The 6,038-nt window shown below is 40.7% G+C and overlaps 1 protein-coding gene across 4 annotated transcripts in view; it reads left to right on the top strand.

Annotated features, from left to right (window-relative positions):
* Positions 1 to 5,833: 5,833 nt before the first annotated feature.
* Positions 5,834 to 6,038, top strand: part of VRK2 (VRK serine/threonine kinase 2) — a 46,532-nt gene continuing 46,327 nt past the window's right edge. Inside the window, exon 1 of one of the 4 annotated variants that reach the window (XM_030021925.2) lies at positions 5,834 to 6,032. The gene's annotated coding sequence lies outside the window, so the exon portion shown is untranslated. The remainder of the gene's footprint in view (positions 6,033 to 6,038) is intronic. The other 3 variants (XM_030021926.2, XM_030021927.2, XM_030021928.2) reach the window with 3 other exon arrangements.

The raw sequence follows: 6,038 nt of genomic DNA, 5'->3' as shown, positions 1-6,038 counted from the left end.
ACAATCCATTCCCACAACAACAATAAACTTACATTATCTCTTTGCACATTTCTGAAAGTAAATAAACATGGTTAAGAAAACACTTTTTCTTCAGTGCTCATAAATAATTGCTTTCTAAAGGTATGAGCAATAAAACCTCTAACATACAAGAGATAAGGAACACACCTAGGGTCTGGCTGTCTCTTCAGTTATAGTGATAGGAACTGGGAGTAACATCTCATCCCAACAGCCATTAAAATGGCACGAGAGCAGGAACAGACTTGGTGAGAGGAATCCTGACCCTGAATGGACAGAGAGATTCTGTAGCTCATTAAAAACCAGACATCACTTCTTCCCTGTTTCAGGGCTTTTGGTGCTTTTGTTGCCAGAAGGTTTGACCTTCTTGTATTAATCCCCTGTTCTGGCTGGTTCAGGACGTAGAACTGGTTACACATTTCCATGGTATTGGGAGCGAGGTGAGTGTAAAAGGGAGACTGGGTAGACAAGTTACAGAGGCTAAAGCAGCCCCTCTAGAAGTGTGGGAGTCATTCATTCAGGCTACTTTGTGTTAAAGCAAATGTTACCTATTGCCACTGTCATCTCTTGTACTTTAATAGAGCTTTTCAAATAATTTGTTTGCAGTATTATATTTAAGATGAAAGTTCTAAGATCTCTAATTTTTTGTATTTTCTTTAAAGAGAGGACTAATTTCTTGCCTGCCTTTTAAAAGTCTCAGCTGTTTTCTTCCGCTCTGTTTAACACATAAAAGCCTTTAATACTTTGAACTTATTGTGAGATGCAAAATACAAGAACTGTCTGTGTGGAAAACCTTAATCAGTCAGGAAGTTGGTAAATTATGTCTTCATGCCATCCATATTGAGTGTCCATTACTCCTGGACATAGCACATTAACTGACTCATTAGCTATTTCAAACCATATGGACTTAGGTTTGGGTGGGTTGCTCTGATAATATCCTGAGGTGAGCTTCCTAATTATTGTAATTATGTGATCTCAATCACAGGGCCAGTCACACAAAATAGAGTCAAGAGTCTTTAAAATGGGTGTCAATGCACCTAGACAATGACGGAGTTGAGCAACATGCCCCCTGGATGTTGGAGATCCCTTGATACTGCAAAAAGTAATTACTTTAAAAGTTCTAAGAAACTGGCAGCAAGCACAGTGACAACTGAATAAGCACGGCAAGAGCACGGGACTCTGCACAGATGCATGAACACAAATAGATTTCTCAGCAGAAACTGGGAAACAGTCTGAAACTTGATGCCTTGTTGTCAATGGTCTTAATGCAGAGATGTTACATCTCTAGTGTAAATTTAGCAATGATATTTTAAGCAACAAGGAGATCCAGAGTGGAAGGGGGGAATTAAATGTGGAAGTGTTAAAGTGTCAGTGTTAAATACCACAAAAGCATCACAAGGCAACACTGAGAGAAGCTACAAGTTGCTCACCTACTGTAGCAAATTTAAGGGGCTTTGTGTATTGGATACTACAAGATTTCATATAATTGACTAAAATCTTTCATACTCAAGCTTAGGTTTGAGCAAGGAGAGGAAAAAAAGGATTGAAATAAATGGAAAACAGAGCAAATGTTTAATGTACAGTGCTTTAAAACAAAGACAGAAACAAATACAGTCTCAGGACAGAGATAAAACCAGTTCGCTGTATTATTAAACACTTAATGAAAGCACTCACACCCTGAGAATCTCACCACACTTTTAAAACGCAACCCATGATAACATAGCATAGCTTTTTTAACCCTCTAGAACTTACTCTGGGAAAAGGATTAGGAGTACAATACTGCTTCTGAGCCACAGACGACAATAAAACTTCAAAAGTTTGTACCTTACAGGCTTACTTCCAACTTTCAAAGTGCCTCTTGGGCACCTACAAATCCAAAAGGCCAGATATTAAATAGCACCAGACACCTGAATACACAGCTAGACAGAAAACCATACATTCAAAAGTTACTTGGGTACCTAACTTTGATCTACTATGTAAAATGATCTACACTCACATCTTCACCCCCAAACTAGATCACTGTATTTACCTTTGCAGAAGAGCCAGCCCAGGATATTAGCAATGATCTTAGAATAACCTAAGTAGTACAGTGCCACCATTTTCTTTTTCAGTAATACAACAGTGACCACACCTGTATCAACTCTGCAGAGACACTTAGATTTTCTCATGTATTGTGTAAATATACACCAAGTAAAACAAATTAATAAAACCCTAAAAATACCCAGAACACTAAAACAAACATCTAAACTGCATCTTTTCTACCACTTCTAATATATAATTCTGAGTAATGAGAAAATGCCCACCTGAGCTGCATGAGGGATAGATTCTTCACGAGAAAGGCCTGTGGCCCTCAGCTGTTTGCAGCAATGTGCCATTAGGAAGTAAAATAACAGTAATTTGGTAGCATTTTCAGTTGTATGCTGGCAGGATTTGAATATTTTTACTCTTGTTAGCATACACACCTTTCTCCTATAAGGATTCTTGAATTTGGCAGTAATGGTGCCTACATCACCTTGAAAGGAAATTGCTTCCATCATAATTTGGCTTTCCTGAAAAAAACCCACCGTAGAACAAACTAAAACCCACCCTCATATCTATAATTATTTTGGCCATTCATCCCCTTTACATCACAACCCCAAACTGCTGATTTGAAGCAACTGTGAAGAGGCAATGGAGGCTTCAACCTGAAGCTCATGTTTCTTGGGAGGGTTGCTAGTTGGCTGATGATAAGCAGGGGGAAAAAAAAGCCCCATTTCCAATTCAGCCCGACAGGAAAAGAGGTTTCCTTAGTCCTGCCCACAAAACACAGGGATGTGCTATTTATAGGGCAAAAGGCCCTAGTATTAAGTTTTAATCTGATTAGAGTTTTTCCTCATGTAACGTCTTTGATCTTTGTTGATTTTTAAAAAGATTTGTGTGTTAAGTTTTTATTTCACATTGTCTAGAACAGAATTGTATAAAAAAAAAGTGACATTTGCATATATTGTTTCTGTGGGCCTACTAGTTATGGTGGTTTATTAATAAAGATCTGGATTTAAGTGACAAACTCATTCTTCAGGAGTAGCCTGGTATGTGCAAGAAACTTCTCTTTTTAGTAATTTTTTTTCTTTTTGTCTGAGTGATATTATTAGTCTCTATTACATTCCTATGTGTTTGCCTTTGAGGGTTTTTTAACTGTTGTAGTAAATGATAAAAGCTTTAAAAGTTTGTACTTTGTCCTCTCTCTCAAAAAAAAAAACAAATCCAACCAACCAAACCCATAAATATTTTCTGTGACTTGTAGGGTATATATCTTAAACCTTTTATACTACATGATAATGTTGAACTGTGCAAGTTATGAAAGAGCTGCATGATATTAAAGATGGCTAAGACTTCAGATACTCCTCCATTTTGGATGGAGTTGAAGCTGTAAACTTGCAATATCTTTTCTTTTAGTAGTACAAGAAAACTTTAATTTAAAAAATGAAGACCTTAAACTTCGACTACCTATGTAGGTATCTTTGTTGTACAAGTCAAACAGCTGTATACAACCTGACTGAAGTTTTCAAAAACAGTAACAGATTGCATATGCTACTGTATTCATTAACAATGAAATAGACCTTTGTATTTCTAGTTCTACTTTTAGTTTTGCTGTTAGCTTACAATGACTATTTTCAAAATAGCCTTTTCTGATGACTTCATTATTCCTCAGAACTGTAGGAACTTGTTTTCTTTCTGTGATCTTATCCTTACTCATGAATAAAAAGCACTAAATAAGCTCAGAACAACTTATATTTCTGAACTGTAAAGTTTTGCATTGAACCCCAACCTTTCATTAAATCAATACATTCCACTAACTTCCTGATGTTAGAGTATTCTCAATGGTTTTGTGGGAACAAAAGGGAAATCAATTCCAGTTCTTCTGTACTTAAATAAAATAAAAATATCTAATGAGTTCTGTTTCTGTAGGATCATGTATCTTTCTATTTATACTTAATCTGTTTTTTCCTCCACACAGTTTCTACAATTTTGAGTCTTCTAGTTTATGGGTTTTTTCCTCGTTCTAAAAAAAAAAAAAAAAAAAAAAAAAGCCTTAAACTATGTAACAATGTAGGCATCTGCTAGCAATCTAATGCTATCACTGGTATCTCCTGAATGTGTAGAAGACAGATGCAAACCTCACCTGATTTGTTTCACTATCTTGTCCTGATGTTGTTGTACTTTTGTGGGCAGGGAAAGATAGCTCAGAAGCAGTAAACCCTCTAATACATGCTTCCATTTCAGTTTATTCATGTGAATACCTCTTCACAACAGTTCAGCAAAAACGCTTTCTCCTTAAACAGACGCTTGTTCTCTTTTTCCTAGGCAACTATTTGAAGACAATTTTCTTCTGAAAAGATCCTTCACCCATGGCAGAACAGTGGCTGTCATACCAAGTGACAGACATCCCGAGAGCTTTGCCCAAATGGTCTCTGAATAAAGGTGCTAGCTCTCTCCAATGAGTGGTAATGGTTTCTTTGCAGCATGGGGCATCTGTGGTTTCGTTTGGTTTTTTTGAAGAAAAAAACCCCAACAAACAAAATAACCCCAACAAACAAAATAACCCCAACCCCACCCTCCTACAGTCTGTTTTGACTTTTGCAAAGGGGAGAAACCCTGTGAAATGCTTTATGGCAATCTTGAATTTGTTTGCTTTATGGTTGACCTTTCTACTGGTAATTCCTTAGCTGTTCCTTTCAGTAATGGTAAAACCACAATGCCTGCCACACTGATGAAGCTGAAAGGTTTGTTGTGTTAAGGCCTACTGTACTGATGGCAATATATACTTTGTAGTCATAATCTGTGTTACTACTGTTAAGTTCACTTGCAAATTACGTGGTTGCTGAAGATGTTCTGGATTTTGATTATTCTTGAACCTATTTTTTTTTTTTGGTAAAAGGACTGGTAGTCATTGCTTGGAAGACATGGTGGTCCCCAGTGAGCTCTAACTAGGTGTGGTGTGCTGGCAGGGTGGGTGGACCCTATTAATAAAGCAAAGATAGCACAAGGTGGTTGCTTGTGATTAGAGGCATGCCCTGTGAGCCTGGGGAATAAAAAAAGCACTCGTGTCCTTTATTCCCAACTTGCAGCCTAGTGGTGGTGATGGGGTGATCCACCGCTGGGTCAGCTGCATCTGTTCTCTGTACCTGCCTGGAGCAGTGGCTGACTAGCCTGTGAGGTGGCCATTGCCTCTTCCCGCTGTGCTATGGGGCTGCTGGTGGCTACCAACACTTGAGGCAGTGTGAGCCTCTGTCATCTCACCCGGGGATGAATGCAGGAGGTGTTGCATGCTGGTTTGGGGCAAGTTTCTATGTGTAGAAGTGATCCTCGACCTACACCTGGAAGATCCTGAGGTAAAAATGAAGCAGCCTGACTAAGGAGTGGCACTATGACAGCTCTGTGGCTTCATGACAGCTCCTGAAGTCTGTGCTGCACCCTGAAAACCCTGTGAGGTAAGATTTTTTTTTTAAATTATTATTATTTTTTTAAAACCTCGGGGAACAGTATCATTAACTACTTCTATATGCACCAAAGCACTTTAAGAAAAAAAAAAAGTAAATTGCTCACTTGCGAAGTGCGGCTCAAAAAGAGGCAAAGCCGAACCAGCTGGGGCTCCTCCAACGCCTCCGTTTCCCCCTGAAGCGAAGTGCCGGCGCCTCACGGGGGAGCGCTGCGCGAGCGGCCGCCGGCCTGAGGGGAAGCGAGAAACCGCGCGCGCCTGAGGGAGGCGCGCGACACCTCCCCCACCACCCCCGCGCCGGGCTCCGCCTCGCTGAGGGGAGCGGGGCGGCTGAGGGAGTCCCGCCCCGCCGCCGGCGAGGCAGGGCGGGTAGCGGCCGCGTCCCGGCCGGAGGCGGTCCGGCCCTTCCCAGTTCCCCGCCCCGGTGTTTGCCGCGGGAAGACGGCGGCCGTCCTCCTCCTCGTCCTGCGGGCGGGTCCTCGCCGCTTGGGCCCGGCTTGCGGGAAGTTCCCAGCTGGGAAGTTCGTAGCTGGCGGAGGTGGGT

Source organism: Aquila chrysaetos, chromosome 8 (assembly GCF_900496995.4).
Source record: "Aquila chrysaetos chrysaetos chromosome 8, bAquChr1.4, whole genome shotgun sequence".
Taxonomy (NCBI): domain Eukaryota; kingdom Metazoa; phylum Chordata; class Aves; order Accipitriformes; family Accipitridae; genus Aquila; species Aquila chrysaetos.
This window is presented reverse-complemented; position numbering and strand designations above follow the sequence as displayed.